Genomic DNA, 18,332 nt, shown 5'->3' on the forward strand with positions numbered 1-18,332 from the left:
CTTAGAGGTGCCTTCTAGGGCCCTGGGGGCCCCCCTTTTCTCACATTCCTACAGGGTTTGAGTACAGGAGTACTGGAGATGGTATAAAGATGTTTCATGATAATCCCAGGTCAGAATATAGTAATGTTTGGTGTTATTCTGATTGGTTCAGTGCGACTGGTGTAATGGTCTAGTTTTTGTAACAGTCTACCTTTGATAGCATCACCATTCAGGAGCCGAGGGGAAACTGGGCACTTTTTGGGTCAAGAACTAAGGCCTGGATTTCGGAGATAAGGAGAAGAAACCAAACAGTCTGGGGTGTCTCCTTTCCTTTCATTCACCCAAATCAGGTTTATTCAAAAGGTATATTACCATGAGAGGCACAAATACATGTTTACAGCATAATGCAGTTATCATGAAAACTCCCAACTACAGCATTCATAGATATGATGGGGCGGCCTGTAGCATAGTGGTTAAGGTCAGAAAGGGCTGCCATTTGTGAGGGGCCTGAGAGCTGGGACAATGATGAGAACAATGTTGTTTAGACTACCTGTTGGGGAGTTAAGCTGTATGAGTGGTCCAAGGCCAGTTGGGTAATGGGAAAAGAATCCTCCCGAACATTGGTGACCTCCCTGTGACCCCATACCTGGTCACTTCCAAGGGGGAAGACTCCGGACAATGCCACAGTGCCCTCATTTGGTCACTGCTGTCATTACAACTGCTATTAAGATAGTAAATAGACCCGGTAACACCTTGAAAACATTGCCCATGTGATCCTTGTATTATTGCATTAAGTCTTATGTAATGGTAACAGGAATTGCATGTAAAATGGATAATCAGGAGGGAAGTTTCATGATAACTGCAACATAATAAAACATAAGGGTAATCTATTTGGTATGGATGTGATCTGATAAAATCAAGGAATCGGATGAGATACATTTCATACCAAATGGAATTTAATAAACTATAGTTTCAGTTACTCAAGGGAAAACCTACATGTTCTCTCTTGGTAATCATCTCATTTTCCCTACTCAACAACCCCCAATGGTGGGGGTCTAAATTCCAGATTTCACCACCCCTCCAGGTTGATTTATGGCACTGCCGCCTGGTTCCAAACGTATGATTTGGCATAAAAGCAAGGGAGACAGACCAATCTGGGAAGATCGTATTCGACTTCCCACACAGCATATTGTACGTGTATGTAAGTATCAGGAAGATCGTATTCGACTTCCCACACAACATGTCTTGTGTAGGTATGTATGTATGTGTAGCAGCGGAAGATCGTATTTGACTTTCCACACAGCATATTCTATACTCTGTGTTTGTGTGTAGTCCAAGCAGGCTAGGTATTATTATTTACTCTATCTCTATTCTTAATTTGTGTATTTTGTAATTGATTGTGATATTCTAAAGCTAATAACCTACCTGTCTGCGAATAAACTATTTTGTTTGTAACTTGCGTGATCTCCATGACTCTAATTCATCTTGTACCTTTTCAGCCTAAATTACAACTGAATATTGAGGGGGACAATGGGGACCAAAGAACGATCGGCAGCTTGGTACAGGTGTGATAGTTCTAAGCTGTGAGGCCAGCAAGTTTCTGCCAACGTAAAGGGTCGGTTAGGCACGGCTCTTGTGGTTTGACGCGAAGGGAACCCCTGGGCGTTACGGCGCTGGTTCCTGTCAAATTAGCTCTAAGGAGCCCAGTTAATGCTACGCCAACCTGGGCTCCCAACTATCATGGCAGTTTTGCATGTATTGTGTTGACTGGGAGCATATATTGAGTAATGGTGGCGCAGGTACAAGTCGAATGTAATCACTCGCGAGGTCCGCGTAAGTTGCAAACCCAAATTTCTAAATTATATTTTAAATGGAGTCAGATAAACGAGTAAAACTATTGTAACCACTAAGCGTACAATACGGCCCCGTTTGAGAACGGAGATATTAAGAATTGTACTGATCCGTTTCTGGCCAGCTGTAAGCGGGATATGGGGCAGGTCAATCCATATCCGACCCATGGCAACTGACCCAGTATATTCTTAAACATAATTGTGCTCTGTTCTTGTACAGAGGATAATAATTAACCCAACTAATGTTCTCCCAGCAACGCCAGAAGGACAAGCACGCAAAACCCCCTTCGGCCCCCGCTAAATTCCGTCATTGGGTTAGCGTGGAGTTTTACAAAAGCCTTTGTTGGTAATAACAGCTTCAAGACTCTAATCTTTAGTTCTTTCCATAGATTTTCTATTGGATTCAAGTCAGGTGATTGGCTGGGCCATTCTAGCAGCTTTATTTTCTTTCTCTGAAACGAAGTGAGAGTTTCCTTGGCTGTGTGTTTGGGATCATTGTCTTGCTGAAATGTCCACCCTCGTTTCATCTTCATCATCCTGGTAGATGGCAGCAGATTTTTATCAAGAATTCATCCTTCCTTCAATTACATGAATTTTGCCCACACCATGATGTTCCCACCTCCAAACTTCACTGTTGGTATGGTGTTTTTGGGGTGATGTGCTGTGCCATTTGACCTCCAAACATGGTGTGTATTATGGCATCCAAAGAGTTCAATTTTGGTCTCATCTGACCAGACTATATTCTCCCAGTATTTCACAGGCTTGTCTAAATGTTCAACCATTTCCATTCGCTGTCCCTGCTGTCCATCATCATTGCCCTGGTCCCGCCTCCACCAATCACATCCCTCTGCTTACATAAACTGTGTTGGCTGCCCTATAGGGGGGCGATGCTTGACTTGCCTATTCATTCACTTCATAACCCTGTTGTGTGCATGCGTGTTCCTCCGTTCTCCTACTCCTGTGAATGTGGTTGTCCGTGTGTAGGCCCTGGGGCAGGTAAGACAGAGGCCTCTATACACTGTTGCTGCACGTAGGGTGAACCATTGTTTAGACACCTTCGGAAAGGGGTGATTGCCACCTATGTACTTTTGATTATAGAGTAGAGATATATTATTTTGTTCAGAGAACAGTTAGTATGTATTTTGTTTTTAGCTCTCTTTGGTTTTGTTCATTTAATTGATTTGGCAACACCCAGGTCCCTTGGCCTCGTACCCGATGTGTCTTTGTCTTGTGAGTTTTTGTTTGAAAACTGTAAATAGCACCGCCACTGTAAATTTTTGTAAATACACCTATTGCACCTCAAACCTGGTTTGTTCAATCATTTTTACTCTAATAGCGCTCAAATACATCCTCCCGGTCATTTTTATTTCATTATAATTTTGTTGCGTACTCCCTCCTACCCCTGGACGCCTGAGAACGTAACAGTGCAGCAAACTTTAAACAAGCTTCAACATGTTTTTTCTTCAGCAATGGAGTCTTGCGTGATGAGCGTGCATACAGGCCATGGCTGTTGAGTGCGTTACTTATTGTTTTCTTTAAAACAATTGTACCTGCTAATTCCAGGTCTTTCTGAAGCTCTCCACAAGTGGTCCTTGGCTCTTGGACAACTCTTCTGATAATTCTTTTGACTCCTCTGTCAGAAATCTTGCGAGGAGCACCTGGTCGTGGCTGGTTTATGGTGAAATGATGTTGTTTCCACTTCTGGATTATGGCCCCAACAGTGCTCACTGGAACATTCAGAAGTTTAGATATCCTTCTGTAACCAATGCCATTAGTATGTTTTGCAACAATAAGGTTGCGAAGGTCTTGAGAGAGTTCTTTGCTTTTACCCATCATGAGATGTTTCTTGTGTGACACCTTGGCAATGAGACACCTTTTTATAAGCTATCAGTTGGGACCGAACCAGCTGATATTAATTTGCACTGACAAGGGGCAGGATTGCTTTCTGATTACTGATAGATTTCAGCTGTTGTCTTGGCTTTTGGTGCCTTTTTGCACCTCCATTTCTTCATGTGTTCAATACTTTTTCCCTGTGTCATTCCATTTTATTACACATAACTTAATTTATGGACATCAAGGTTTGATTTCCTTGCATGTGTAATATATTTACTGAGAAAAATGGTGACGTGTTCAATACTTATTTTACCCACTGTATATATATATATATATATGTATATGCCTGAAAAAGCAAGGTTGTAAAAAAAATATATATATATATATATATTTAACAACATTGCTTTTTGACTCTTGAAGCGTTTCTAATGGAATGATCGGCAATATAGGCGTAATTCAGGTGAATGTTGTTTACTTTAGGATTACATGACTGTCTTGTACTTAGGAAGGTGCATTTTGTTATTAGTTCGGCTCTAAAATCGTTTGTTTTCATTACATTACATTAATGTCATTTGGCGAACGCTCTTATCCAGAGGGACGTACAACAAATTGCGAAGTTCAAAGTGCATATCCATAAACAGGGATAAGTGCGCTGAAAGAGGGAAGTACAATTTAAACTGCTGACTGTACAACAAAGATAGGACTAGGGCCTATTTAATTTTTTGTGTTGCTGTACACTGAAAGCAATTGAGTTTGTGGTGAATGAATGTAATTTCTCAATGTGCAAATGGAAAGTTATTTTTGCAAACAAGACCACAGAGATGTTATCCAAATTGGCAGCTTTCACTTTCACTTCTCGCCTGTGGTGACTTATTCCTGTTCTGTCCAGAATGTTATTGAACATAGATAATCAACTCTGGTCCCTGAATCCAAATTCAGCCCTGAATTTACTGATTGGCCAAACTGTCTTCATACTTCATATCTGACTCCCAGGTAAAGGGAGGGTGAAAAACTAGCAGAGCGAAAACAGAGAACATTCTTTTAATCAAGAATGGACTGACTCTTACATGCTCATTCTTCCCACGGGCAGTTCAAAACCAGTATGTCTCATATGTTCCGAGACAGTGGCGATTATTAAAAGCGGTAATACGAAGTGCAACTACGAGACAAGGCACAAATCTTTTGAAAATAAACGATCTTAGCCCAATATGATCGATCCACCAGAATCTTAACACATTCATTCACTGACCAACAACGTGCTCACGAATGTTCCCTTAAAGTTGCTTGGATTTTAGGTCAACATAAAAAAAACATTTACTGATGTGTCGAGATTGTTTATTATAAAATTTGTTGAAACTGTTAAGATGTGAAATGGAGTTAACAAAAAAAGAAATAGGGAAACGCTGCTACACTTTTTATTTTCTAAAATTAAGCACTTTATTTTAAGATGCACATTTTTCAAAAGCTCTGTTGTGTACTTTATTTTTAAATGCAGCCCTTATTTTACTTGAAATGAAAAGTGACAATATATATTCTTGAAATATTATTAAATTGTACTTTATTTGATTTGACAGTGAGTTTTTGACTACATACAGACATTGATATTACTGAAACAACGGGGCTACTTGAAGTCATTTTCTCTCTGCCTAATCAGGCTCATCTGATGCTGTTTGAAACTCCAAAAAGTCGTATTTGCGCTCACATTTGCACAACAATTTTTTATTCCTTGCATATTTGATGATGTTCCAGACGTTTGCTTCATGTAGCTTTCTCTAACTGGACCTCTTTGAATTTTAATTGAATACAATCCCTGCTCTAGAATGTAAGCTACATGAACATTCTTTTTGAGCTCTCAGATGACAAATTGTTTCTGTATGGTTGATGGAATTTATTTTCCCTCAGCAGTGTGTGTGTTAACATAGAGACAACCACGTGATTAAAAATAACCTTTGATTATAATCGTTATTACAAATTAGACCATATATGCTGAATTAAGTGCTGAGGAAATATGCTCTAGGGCGGCACGGATGGTGCAGTGGGTAGCACTGCCGCCTCACAGCAAGGAGGTCCTGGGCTCGAATCCCCGTCGGCTGGGGCCTCTCTGTGCGGAGTTTGCATGTTCTCCCCGTGTTTGCGTGGGTTTCCTCCGGGTACTCCGGTTTCCTCCCACAGTCCAAAGACATGCACGTTAGGCTGATTGGAGAGGCTAAATTGCCTATAGGTATGAGTGTGTGAGTAAATGGTGTGTGTGCCCTGCGATGGACTGGCGACCTGTCCAGGGTGTATTCCTGCCTTTCGCCCAATGTATGCTGGGATAGGCTCCAGCCCCCCTGCGGCCCTATTCAGGATAAGCGGGTTAAGATAATGGATGGATGGATGGATGGAAATATGCTCTAAGAATCTTCCCCTGTCTCTCTCTCAAACAGACAGACAGCCTGTGAGATTAATGTCTCTGCTTTTCCTAGCTTGCACATTCTGGTCTCTTGGCAATTGTTGAAGTTTATCTGGACACAAAATAATAATCCTAGGCTGTCAGCATCATGTCTTACTTGTTTCTGTCCCTTGTGGAAAAGTGTGTATAAGTGTCTTACTATGTCTGATTCAAATCACAAGTCTCCTCACTTGTGTCACTGCAATGTGTTAACCTCTTTTTGGAACTGAAGGGTTACTAGAATTACCTGAACTCATTTCTTTAAATGTCATGTGATTCTCTCATTTATCAACTGAATCCACAAAAGCAATTCCCTTTTTGTAAGTTACTTTTTGAGACATGCAGTAGTAATATCTCCTGTAGTAGACTGCAGAGAGAATACAGAAACTCAGTCAGGACAAGTCACATATTGAGATATTTTCATTAATATGCAAGTAAACATTTTTATGTGGATGCATTAAGAAGTGAAAGTGCTCTTTATTTTGTTGTCATTGAAATGTAATTTAAAATGGGTACATTTTAGCTATGTTTTGTGATTAATCTTTCACACAGGGGAGCATGTTTATAAGCACTGCACAGAATACACGGGCACCTCCTGTAAACCGTGCACTGCCGGATCATTCATGGCGCTGCCCAACGGTCTTCTTCATTGTATCACTTGTACAGTCTGTGACCCAGGTGAGAAGTGATTCTGTTTCTATATTCTGTTTTTACTTGATGGGAAACAGGTTGGTAGTGTGATAATAAGGGTCTTTATTCTCCGTTCAGGTCTTGGTTTAAAGACAGACAGGGAGTGCAGTCCCACCTCTGATGCAGTGTGTGGGCCTCTGGATCAGCACTACTGCACTGAGGCAGATCATAAGAAGGGCTGCAGATTAGCACAGAGACACAGTATCTGCAGGCCTGGGACATTCATCAGACGCAATGGTGAGATTGCATCATATCCGCCATCTATGGGGGAGGCGATCTGCCCCCCCCCAATCCTGATTCAAAACCAAAATAATCATGATGGTGAAACTGCATTATATCCACCATCTATGGGGGGTATTGGGTCATCTGACCCCCCAAACCTGATTCAAAACCAAAATAATCATGATGGTGAAACTGCATCCCACAGTCTAAAAACATTAACTCCCTGAAATAACGTTAAAAAACATCGATGTTAATCCAACCAACATATTACATTACATTACAGTGATTTGGCAGACGCATGAGAACATGGACAAGTGCATTAAAGACCTAAGAGGAAAATACAGTTCCAAGTCCTAGAGTGATCACTAAGATGAAACTTGAACCCTTGAATAGCAACTTTCAACTAGCATACCATGGTTGGCAGCGAGAAAACCCTGAATACCCCGAATACTAAAATAATTATACATGAGTGCAATTATAACCTATATCGTACACATGGCCGATTACTGCTTATTTTATTTATTGCTATGAAGTAATTATAACAGTAAATACATAAAAAAGAATTTGTAAATGTTTCCCATGATTCCTTCCTTCAGATGCATGCATGTCTTTAGCCTGAATAGTTTAGGCACGTGTCAGCCTGCCAGACAGCTAGCTCATAGGCCAAGTATAGACAAGTAGTTTTTTTTAAATGGTTTAAATGGTTAAAACAGATTGTCCTGCAGATTGAGTGCAGATTTACATTGGTGCATTTTTTACCCCATCTTCTGTCGGGGTATGGTGTAGTTCCTCTCATTTCTGAGAGGTTAGCAGAAGCCACTCGCTGCATGATCTGCTTCTGTTAATGCAGGTTGGGCTTTGTGCATGTTAATGCTCAGTTTAAATGTGCGTTGTGTGGGAAATGTTCTTCTTTTGTTAATAGCCTTTTCTGTTTTGCTAAATTAGCTCACTTAACTGCTCAGTCTATTTTCCTGAAAACGTCTTTAGAAGATTTTAAATGTCTTAACATGCCTTCCAATATTTACTTGCAGAGGAACAACATTGACCAATACCGAATGCAAAGAATGTTGTGACAAAACGTTTTCAAATAAATCTTCTTCGCCATTCTGCAAACCACACACAGAGTAAGTTTCCTACATTTATTCCCAAATTACACAAGTTGGGTTTGATACTAAATATAACCCTGATGATTATTTGAGATTTTCTTTTAATGTATTTACTTTTCTGACAGTTGCCAATCCTTGGGACTTCAGGAAATGACAGCTGGAACAAACACATCAGACAGTGTATGTGCAACAAGAAATTATCTTGTTGCTGTGCTTGTGCCTGTGGTGCTTGGAGCAGGACTATCAGCTGCTTTCATAGCAATCATTTTAATTTTAAGTAAGTTTCTCCCATCTATCTGATACGACTTAAAATATATAAATACCAGAAATATTTAAAGAGTATTGTGGTTTACTTGGCAGTTTGAAGTTGGCTGTGTTACTTGTATTCTATGAACAGGAAAGAGAAAGAAGAGAAAACAAAAACAGTCTGCATGTGGTACAGTCTGTTCTAACAGGTTAGAGCCATTCTGTTCATATACATTACTGTTACAGTCTGTTCTAACAGGTTAGGGCAATTCTATTCATATACATTACTGTTACAGTCTGTTCTAACAGGTTAGGGCAATTCTGTTCATATACATTACTGTTACAGTCTGTTCTGCCAGGTTAGAGCCATTCTGTTTATTTACATTATAATGAGGGGTAGTTTCAGTTAATGTATTATCTCCTCAATTAATCACCACTGTAAAGACAAACGAAAAACTGGAACAAAGCAAAAGCACATCAGTGAATGTGGACCAAGATATGTTCATGTTCTCATAGTTACTGTGGCTATGCTGCTTGTATTAGAAGTATCAGTTGTGATTTTAAGAACCATTCTCATTTTAAGTAATCTACCAATCTATCTGATGAGACATTATAGTTTAAAGTTGACCGTTATCTGTAGTCTGTGAACAGAAATCCTCATATTTACACAAGAGATATGTGTGGTTACCATACTAGATTGTAAAGAATTAAACAAGGACATCAAAAAATAAAAGTACATTTCAAAGATGTAAACTTTGTCATCAAGAAACTGAATAATTAACCAGTATTTTGCTTTCAGATAAGAGAACGCAGAACATGGTATGTGTGAAACTTTTCACATTATGTGCCTACATTTAAAAATACATTTCAAGTGCAGAATTGGCTAATTGCTATAATGTTAGTTTAAATAATTCTGGAATCACTACTGGTGTTGATGAATGAAATGATACTTTTACGGTTAGTACTGTATTTACTGAGATAAAGTCTCCTCTTTTCTAGGAAACAGAAAATGAAAACATGTCAAACCTGCCGCAGGATGAAGATAAAGGAGTGCATGATGGCTTGATGAGGGAAACAATGAAAGCTGATAAAAAACGATTAAATGTCACATGACTGCCCCTGCTACAGTCTGTATGGACGTGTTATAATAGGTTAAAGCCATTTAGATTCTGTGTATGAACATATTTTCATTTTAATGAGGGGTGCTTTCAGTTAATGTATTCCTTCATTAATTAAAGAGTGAAAAGTGTGAAAAGCCATCCATTCATTATCTATTCTAATTTCCTTGTCAGTGTTGCAGGACAGCCAGTTCATTCCAGCCTGCAGGCGAGAGGCAGGAATGCATCCTGGACAGGTTACCAGTCCATTGCAGGGCACACGTAACATTCACACCTCCGCTGATTCCTTGGACATCGAGGAAACATAGAAACATACTCCAGAAAGAAAGATTTGAGCTGGGATTTGAACCTGTGACCTTGCTGTGCCATCTGAAATCCATAACATACAATCACATTTGAGCTCTTACCTCCAGCAAAACAGAATGTTATACTGAACATGACCAACCAGTCGACAAAGATGCTTTGGCAATTTTAAGTCACTTGATGCCGCCTCACTAGCTGGAGGAGAAGCAATTGATACAAATGCTAGTCAATGGAATCTTTAGATATTAGACCTGCATGACCTGAAAGAGACAATCTTGCAGCAGTCAGAGAAAAGAAAAAAGTGTAGGATCAATAAATATACAATCCTGGCCTTGTGGTGCTGGGTATGAGTGAAAGGTCATAACTTCTTCACATCCTACAAACTTGGTGTTGAGCTCCAAAAGAGGAAGGTGGCTGTGCTCAGAACAGTGATGAAAAACCAGCCAAAACTCCCCAAAGAGCTTCTGAATACACAGGTCAGAGCTGTGAATTCCTCCAAATCTGCATTCTCTGAAAGTACCACTATCCTGGTCCTTGTTTTGAGCACAATACATAAAGATGCATCTCTGAGCACAAGACTGGATTAAAAGGTGCAAATCATCTTGAACTACAGCTAAGCAAAGGAGAGGTTGACATCCATGATAAGGCACCCAAATTAACTTAATTTAAGTGCTTGTGACTGCTACAAAGAAACGATGAAACCTGAAAGCATTACGAGTTCATGTCTTTGTTACTCAGTTAAATTTACTGATGTTTCGCAGTTGTTTTTTGTTGCATCTTTGCTGCTATTGAAATAATTTGGTATTTTGACGACTTCCAATTGTACCTCAATAAGTTTTCTCCAACTCACCACCAGCATGTCAGACAGAGACTCTCAGAAAAGAGCTCCAGCCCGCCGTGTAGCTCACTGGGTGAAAGGACTGCTTGAGCGGAATCCGAACCGCGGCTGGCAGCCCCACAGGAGCGGCACGTAAGCAGGAATAGCCGGCATTGTTCATCTCTGCTGCGACTGTGGCTGGTCGCCTGAGCGGCCATGGCTTGTTCTCTGCACACACGTATGAGTGGGTCTCCTCGGCCCCTGCTCTGAGTGACCGTGGGTTGTCTGGCAGGCACGTGTTTCAGAGGAGAAACACCAGCAGCAGGTTCTGTATATGACTATGAGCATACAGAACAAGCAGCAGCAGAATATGCACATCACTTTTTTTTGGAAAGCACTCTCAAATGCATTTGAGAATTGTGCACAAACTACTCATTTACTTGTGTGATGAGAGGTTTTATTATTTGGCAGCAGGAAGTAGTCAGAACTGTCACAACTGCAGGACTGCTTTTTTCAGTCAAATTTAGAATTACATGAAAAAACAATAATTTATAAAAACTATCATTCACATGATCAAATATTTATATTTTATATGTAAATATGTATAGTGTATATCCATCCATCCATCCATTATCTGAACCCGCTTATCCTGAACAGGGTCGCAGGGGGGCTGGAGCCTATCCCAGCATACATTGGGCGAAAGGCAGGAATACACCCTGGACAGGTCGCCAGTCCATCGCAGGGCACACACACCATTCACTCACACACTCATACCTATGGGCAATTTAGACTCTCCAATCAGCCTAACGTGCATGTCTTTGGACTGTGGGAGGAAACCCACGCAGACACGGGGAGAACATGCAAACTCCGCACAGAGAGGCCCCGGCTGACTGGGATTCGACTGCAGGACCTCCTTGCTGTGAGGCGGCAGTGCTGCCCACTGCACCATCCGTGCCGCCACACAGGACCATGCAATCTATAAAAATATTTTCATGGTAATTCTCAGGCTTTAGTCACTGTCATATGCTCATGCTTGCAGGTTAAATCATAATCCGGCAAGTAGGGAAAAATAGGGGCGAGCTAATCAAACCAGACAATGCATTACCGACTACAATAACATCAATTTACAATATGTACAGTGGGCTCCAGAATTGGCACCCTTAATGAAAATGGAGGGAAAAGGTTGCATATAATAAACAATAATAATGGATAATGATATATATTTTATGTTTCAACATACAGGAAAACTATAGTTTTATTTCCATGCATTTACTCTCATGTTTCAACGTTTTTTATTTTGTATTTTGTATTTTTTCTGAAAACCACAGGTGCCAAAATTATTCCATCACTTAAAAATGAGGTAATGACCATGAGCATGGGCACAGCTGAAGAACAGTCAATTCAGAAGACTGAGCTGCCACTCTGAATCCACATGTTTGCAGTGAATTGTATGATGGTGGTTTGCTATTCTTTGTACCAATTTTTTTTCTGTTTTTCCACAATGCACCAATGAACAAAAGATAGATAACTCATGGATTTACACAATATTACATCGGCTAGCAATACATTACATAGCTGGAAGTCAAGAATGGACAAGGCATATAGGCTAAACAGTCTGTTTGCCTGCTTGTTGCCAAGCCTGGAACCTGGGACCACACAAATTGATAGCATCAGTCGTCCATTATGCATGAACATTCACTTAACAAACCTAACACCTGTGTGTGGACAGGTGGACTCGTATATGATTGCAAATATGATGAGCCATACAGATTTCCCTCCCATCTGTTATTGACAGAAACAAACACCAATGAGCATCGAGGGGACCTTGTGGCGCGACGAGACCACAATTCAAATTGGTAAAATGTATAAACAACACTCGCCGCTTACCTACACGTTTTAAAACAGTGCTTTCAAATCTATTGATATTCACAACATCGCGGTTGTGTTCGCCGATTGTATACTACAGAATCAGTACTAAGGTAGCGCGTTTTAGGTATTTTGGAATGTTGAGTCGCGAACTAGCTAGTTAGGTAACCTAAACTGACATTTAGCCATTATTAACGACTCGCACTACGATAGCTAATTTGGTTAGCATCACCTTTCGATAGTCAACAGTTAGCCATGCTATCCTATTTTATAATCTACTGCTACGACGAAGACAGGCTGTGCTTCTCTGTGTTTATTAATTCTCTAGCTTGCCAGCTAGGACACCGCATTTAAACCTTTTCGTGTTCATCTGGGTGAGAAAGCTTACCTAGCATAGCCATGGTCTCTCGTGTTTTGTAACAAGCAAATTAGCCATAATTAGCTCTAATTTACAAATAGTGTTGCGAGCATTGTTGCACACACGTTGTGTCTCAGGTGGATGTTTGTAAATTCGTCAAACTAACTAATAGCTAATTTGCTTGTTGCTACCGATAACAAACTGGTATCGTTTTATAACTAGATATGTATTCTTCGCTTGGATAATAAGCAATATAGTATACAGAGTTTCAGTGATCGTTTGTCTGGAGTGAAATTTATCTTACGTATTGAATCATGCGTGTTTAGCTAAACCTTTATCTCAAACTGTAAGTTGCAGTTTCATTGTTTGTGGTACACTATTCCATAGCCAAATAAATTGCTTGCTTATAATATAGTTGGGCAGCTAAAATTAAAACTTCAAAAAGACGAAACGCATGAATAGTGTTGTGCATCACACACGAACATTTTCTTACTAGAACAAGAGGTCAACTTTCCAAAACAGTGCATGTTGTTGTTTGAGGGTGTTTGTTGCTGCAATTCCTCTCTTGGCCGTTAGGAGTCCGAAATAACCTTTTAATTAAATTAAGTAAGGGCATTTGACTGTGTCTATGGTCTGTCCGGTCAGCTTTTGCTTCAAATCTAGCTGGTTGCCGTGTGGGGAACCTCTGAGTGAAATGCCTGCCACGTGATCCTCACGAGCCCTGATTGGTTGAGCTGGTAATGCAAGCCAGGGTACTATTTTAATTGGTGCTATTGGCATTTTTTTCGCAGCTCCGATACCTTGCTGTCACACATGGAGCAGTTACTTCGAGCAGTCATCCTAAAGATCGGTGTCTGGACAACAACCCTCCTGGTAAGATTCCACTTCATCATAGAATATCCTTCTAGTACAGTCCTGCTGATTTTAATAAAAGTCTGTGAGATTGAATACTGATGGGCTTCGAGTGGCAATCTGTAACTATGTTGTGTGTTTGGGGGTATGAGGTGAGAGTGCTCTGCAGTTAGATGTTTCCTCCTTTTGCAGGATGTACCTTCACAGTGCTGGTGCACACCAGGGAAGCTGCCACACGCAATATGGAAAAGATTCAAGTCATCAAGGTGGGTGGTTTCGTTTTCTGTGGAAAAAGAATGAAACATTTATTTTAAAAAAACATGCTGTTATAGTGGCTCATAGAGCTTTTCACACCCTGTAAGACCTAACAGAAGTGGGGAAAAACAGTGTCACTAACCTTGCCTTCCCCAAGTTGCAGTTCTCAGATTCTGCACTAGTGGGCAATGTAGATTACATTACATTAATGGCATTTGGCAGACACTCTTATCCAGAGCGACGTACAACAAAGTGCATACCCATAACAAGGGAGAAGTGCACTGAAAGACCCTAGAGGGAAGTACAATTTCAATGTGACCTCAGCAGATTTTGTAGGTTTTGACTGTGGGTTTCTTTCACTTTTCTTTTCTTTTTTTTTTTTACAATTGTAAACAAGCATTTTTACTTTCATTTTTTAGAACTTTTCACAGATAGCACAAGAGCACTGTATGTGGACCAAACTCAATGATTTTTTCATTGCTTTTACAAAAAATCAGGCTGAACCACCAAAAACGATACATTTCTACAGTCAAATTTGAAAATCACTAACAGAAAATAGTACATCGACTGTAATGTCATTGGTTGTTACTGTTTTTTAGATCATTTTTCTATGATTGATGCAAATTTCTAGTGCTGGTGCTTTTCAGTTGAGACATGTTCGCAGTGGTTTGGTAGTTTTGATCCATTTGGTAATGAAATTAACTGACAAGCTGCATATTGGTGCAGAGAGTTGTATGAAGAGTTTTGAAAAAGTAAATTTTTAGCAATTGTAAAAAACTGTAATCATGGCAACAAAATTATAGGTACAAAGTGGGAAAAAATCCTGAACTGCATTGAAAGACACTGTCCTCTACCAGGACAACCCCCCACCTCTAAGATGAGAAACAAGGCCACCTCTCTGAAGGAGTGCTTGTCGTCTGCCATTCTAGTGACCACCTCCACCACCTCCTCCTCCTCTCACTGCTTGATCTATATTCTAACATGGATCATCTGGCTGCTCCATGTTGTTGCTATGTTGTTGCAGGTGGATACACATCCTTACTCCTGCTCTTAACGCTATGTAAAATCAATCATCAGTCATTTGACCACCAGCTCAAATGTGCATGTCAAAAAAAGGTTGAAAACCCCTGTGACAAAGGATGGTGATGCAATATTACATTCAATGATAATTTGGTAAAATTGATCCTGTTCAAAAGTAATTGGTGTCAATCGATGTATTTATCCTACAACATTCATGATCTAAACATGGAATGTTGTTACAAGTAATCTATTTCCATAAAACTATGCTTTCAGAGTAATGTTACACTTATAATTTTTAGTAGTTGGATACATTGGTAGTTAGATGCATTGTAATGGATGGAAAGTCAATATTTTCAAGTGTTTCATATCTTTGTTTTCAGTACAAACTCGGCTACTATAATATGGCAACAGTAAGTAGACATGGGGAAGCGGCCGCTTACAAAATAAACTAGTTTCATGCATACAACCTTTTATGGCTTAGAGTGGCGCAACTAGACCAACTAACCAAACTGGTTTCACATCCGACCAAAAAATTACAAAAGTAGGCTAATGAAAAAAATACATTGAATTGAGATGTAATAAATGAACAAAAATTGAAATTTCAAATGTAATGTGTGTATTTAATTTTGAAATGCTAATACTTTGAAAGTTAAGTCATTGTGAACAAGTGATTTGGTTCAGTGATCAAATGATTTTTGTTTTATGTATATTGTATCAATATTGTATCAAGCGATTGAAAAAAGTGTTGAGTTTTGGAAAATGTGCATTTTGATTATCCGTTCTGATTTTTGTCTACAGTTTTGAAAAATGACCTCAACGTTCTGAAATTAGTGTCGAATTGATTGTAAAAAACAAATAGCCAACAACTGACAATGTTCTTAATTTTGTTGTTCAGTTCATACTGTAAATATGTGATAATCTGTAATCTCTAAGGTTGTCGGTTACCTGTTTACATTTACATTACATTTTAGTCATTTGGCAGACGCTTTTAATCCAAAGCGACTTACAAGTGCATAGGTTCTACCATAAGTCAGAGCATCACATCCAGAAACTAGCAAAATACACAGGAAATGCTGTCATCAGAAGTGCATTATTTTATTTTATTTTATTTATTTATTTATTTTTGGGGGGGGGGGGGGGTTAGACAAGGATAGGGATATCAGAAAGGAGGGGCAGGGGAAATCAGGAGGGAGGACTAAGGTAGAGTTTGAAAAGGTGGGTTTTGAGTCTGCGTCGAAATAGGGGGAGGGATTCTGCTGTTCTGACAGTGGTAGGCAAGTCATTCCACCAGAATGGAAAACAGGCGTGAACGTGCAGCTCGACCGCCAGGTGCACGTAGAGAGGGAACCGTAAGGCGACCAGAGCTGGCAGACCGGAGTGGTCTAGCTGGGGAGTAGGGAGTGATCAGGGATTGTATGTAAGGTGGTGCAGTCCCCTTAGCAGCCTGAAATGCCAACACTAGGGCCTTGAAACGGATGCGTGCGGCAATAGGAAGCCAGTGGAGGCCAATGAGAAGCGGAGTGACATGAGCCGACCTGGGCTGACTGGTGATCAGGCGGGCTGCAGCATTCTGGACCAGCTGGAGGGGCTTGATGGCACATGCTGGGAGACCGGCTGTTTAAGTGTACATTCATAAATCTCAATTTAAAACCTACTGGCAGTGATTATACTGTATGCTGTGTCTTCATACCCATTACATGTAGATGCCTTTATTTAAAAAAAATGTTTTTGTGTAATAAATAAAGCTCTGGGCGGCCTGTAGCGTAGTGGTTAAGGTTCATGACTGGGACCCGCAAGGTCAGTGGTTCGATCCCCGGTTTGGCCACAATAAGATTCGCACAGCCGTTGGGCCCTTGAGCAAGGCCCTTAACTCTGCATTGCTCAAGGGGAGGATTGTCTCCTGCTTAGTCTGTACGTCGCTCTGGATAAGAGTGTCTGCCAAATGCCATTAATATGATGTAAATGTAACAAGAACTGCTTGAAAAGAAAAGATTGTGCAGTGAACCAGTATATCATCACTATTGTGGAGCTGTGTGTTTTGGGTTGCTAAAACTGTTATGTCATGTGAATGTATGGATATACTCTTTTCCCTGGATTTTCCCTGCATAGTAGCAATGTAAATGTATGGATGATCTTTTCCCAGGATTTTCCCTGGATAGTAGCAGATGAACAGGAGCTGCACATGCGGGAACCCAGACTCATTCCGCTGAAAACGATGACGTCTGACATCGTAAAAGTGAGGCTTTTTGCACTGAAATTACATTCTACACTTTAGGCACTTTTAGGCATACAATCTATATTTACTGCTGGACATTCACCGGATTAATTCAGATTAAATACCCTGCTCAAGGGTACAATAACAGTATCCCACCTGAGAAATGAAACTACAAGACTACAAGATCACTAACCACCCTGCTACACTCCAACACTATGATTTTTACACTGTCAATAAGCCTCTCTCTCACAATCAAATGTAGTCTTTTTACACGTTTAGAATGCCGACTGTCATGGTTTACATTGCTCCGAAACATTTTGGTGCAGCTGACGTTGAAAATCGGGAGTTTAAATCTGTTTTTAAGAAATGGAAGGTGCGTTCTTTCCTCAGATGCAGCTCTACGTGGAGGAAAGGGCTCAGAAGGCGTCTTAGCCCACACTCCGTTTCCCATCATGCCCGGCTGCTGGACTCGGCAGTGTCAGCAGTGTGCAGTGTGAGAAGGAAGACGCAAGGCTCGGGCCTGCTGAGGCATTGTGCTTTAAAGCAGGCCATGTAGAACTGCTGATGTGAAGCAGAGGCACCGGCCTTTGACACACAGCCTGGAGACGAGACTTGGGGGAATTCAAGCTACATGTGATTTCCTGTTATGTCATGCGCATGTAAGGTCAATCACACGGTGGACCTGATAACTGGTGATGTTTTGTATATTCATACATGCACGTGTGTAACCATAACACAGATTTATATAGCTATCCAACACAGTCTGTATCACAGAAATGCCTTGGAAAAGAATACAATTGATAATTGTTCATCGGAAATTAGCTGAATGTTATTTTATTTTTCCTAATATGTAAATCAATTTCATTTACTTCCTGTATTATGCATTAAAAACTGGGGTATGAAACATTTCCCATTACTATTCTTTAGTATTTCTATGTATTACTATACATAGTAAAGATTATGTTAAATTGGCTATTATTAGACCGCTTTCCTCTCCACTTCCTGTGCTTGTGATTCTGAAATAGACCTGGTGACTTAAATGAGTAACTCAAGTTTAATAGTGCAGAATGGTTCGTCTGAATCCGTCTCGGGTTAAAGTCCATCCTAACATTCAGCCATGTTGGAATTATATCAACTTATTTGATGATTTTGCTCATGTATCTGGGCAACT

At 40.2% G+C, this 18,332-nt stretch overlaps 1 long non-coding RNA gene across 2 annotated transcripts; it reads left to right on the top strand.

The window, feature by feature from the left end:
* Positions 1-12,427: 12,427 nt before the first annotated feature.
* Positions 12,428-18,159, top strand: LOC133139613 (uncharacterized). 2 transcript variants are annotated; one of them, XR_009709820.1, is made up of 5 exons: positions 12,428-12,451; positions 13,611-13,692; positions 13,864-13,937; positions 17,090-17,182; positions 17,552-18,159. It is a non-coding gene; the product is annotated as an uncharacterized LOC133139613 (long non-coding RNA). The 2 variants fall into 2 exon arrangements; XR_009709821.1 differs by lacking the exon at positions 12,428-12,451 and adding an exon at positions 12,817-12,835.
* Positions 18,160-18,332: the final 173 nt, after the last annotated feature.

The sequence above is a fragment of the Conger conger genome, chromosome 10 (genome assembly GCF_963514075.1).
Source record: "Conger conger chromosome 10, fConCon1.1, whole genome shotgun sequence".
Lineage (NCBI taxonomy): Eukaryota > Metazoa > Chordata > Actinopteri > Anguilliformes > Congridae > Conger > Conger conger.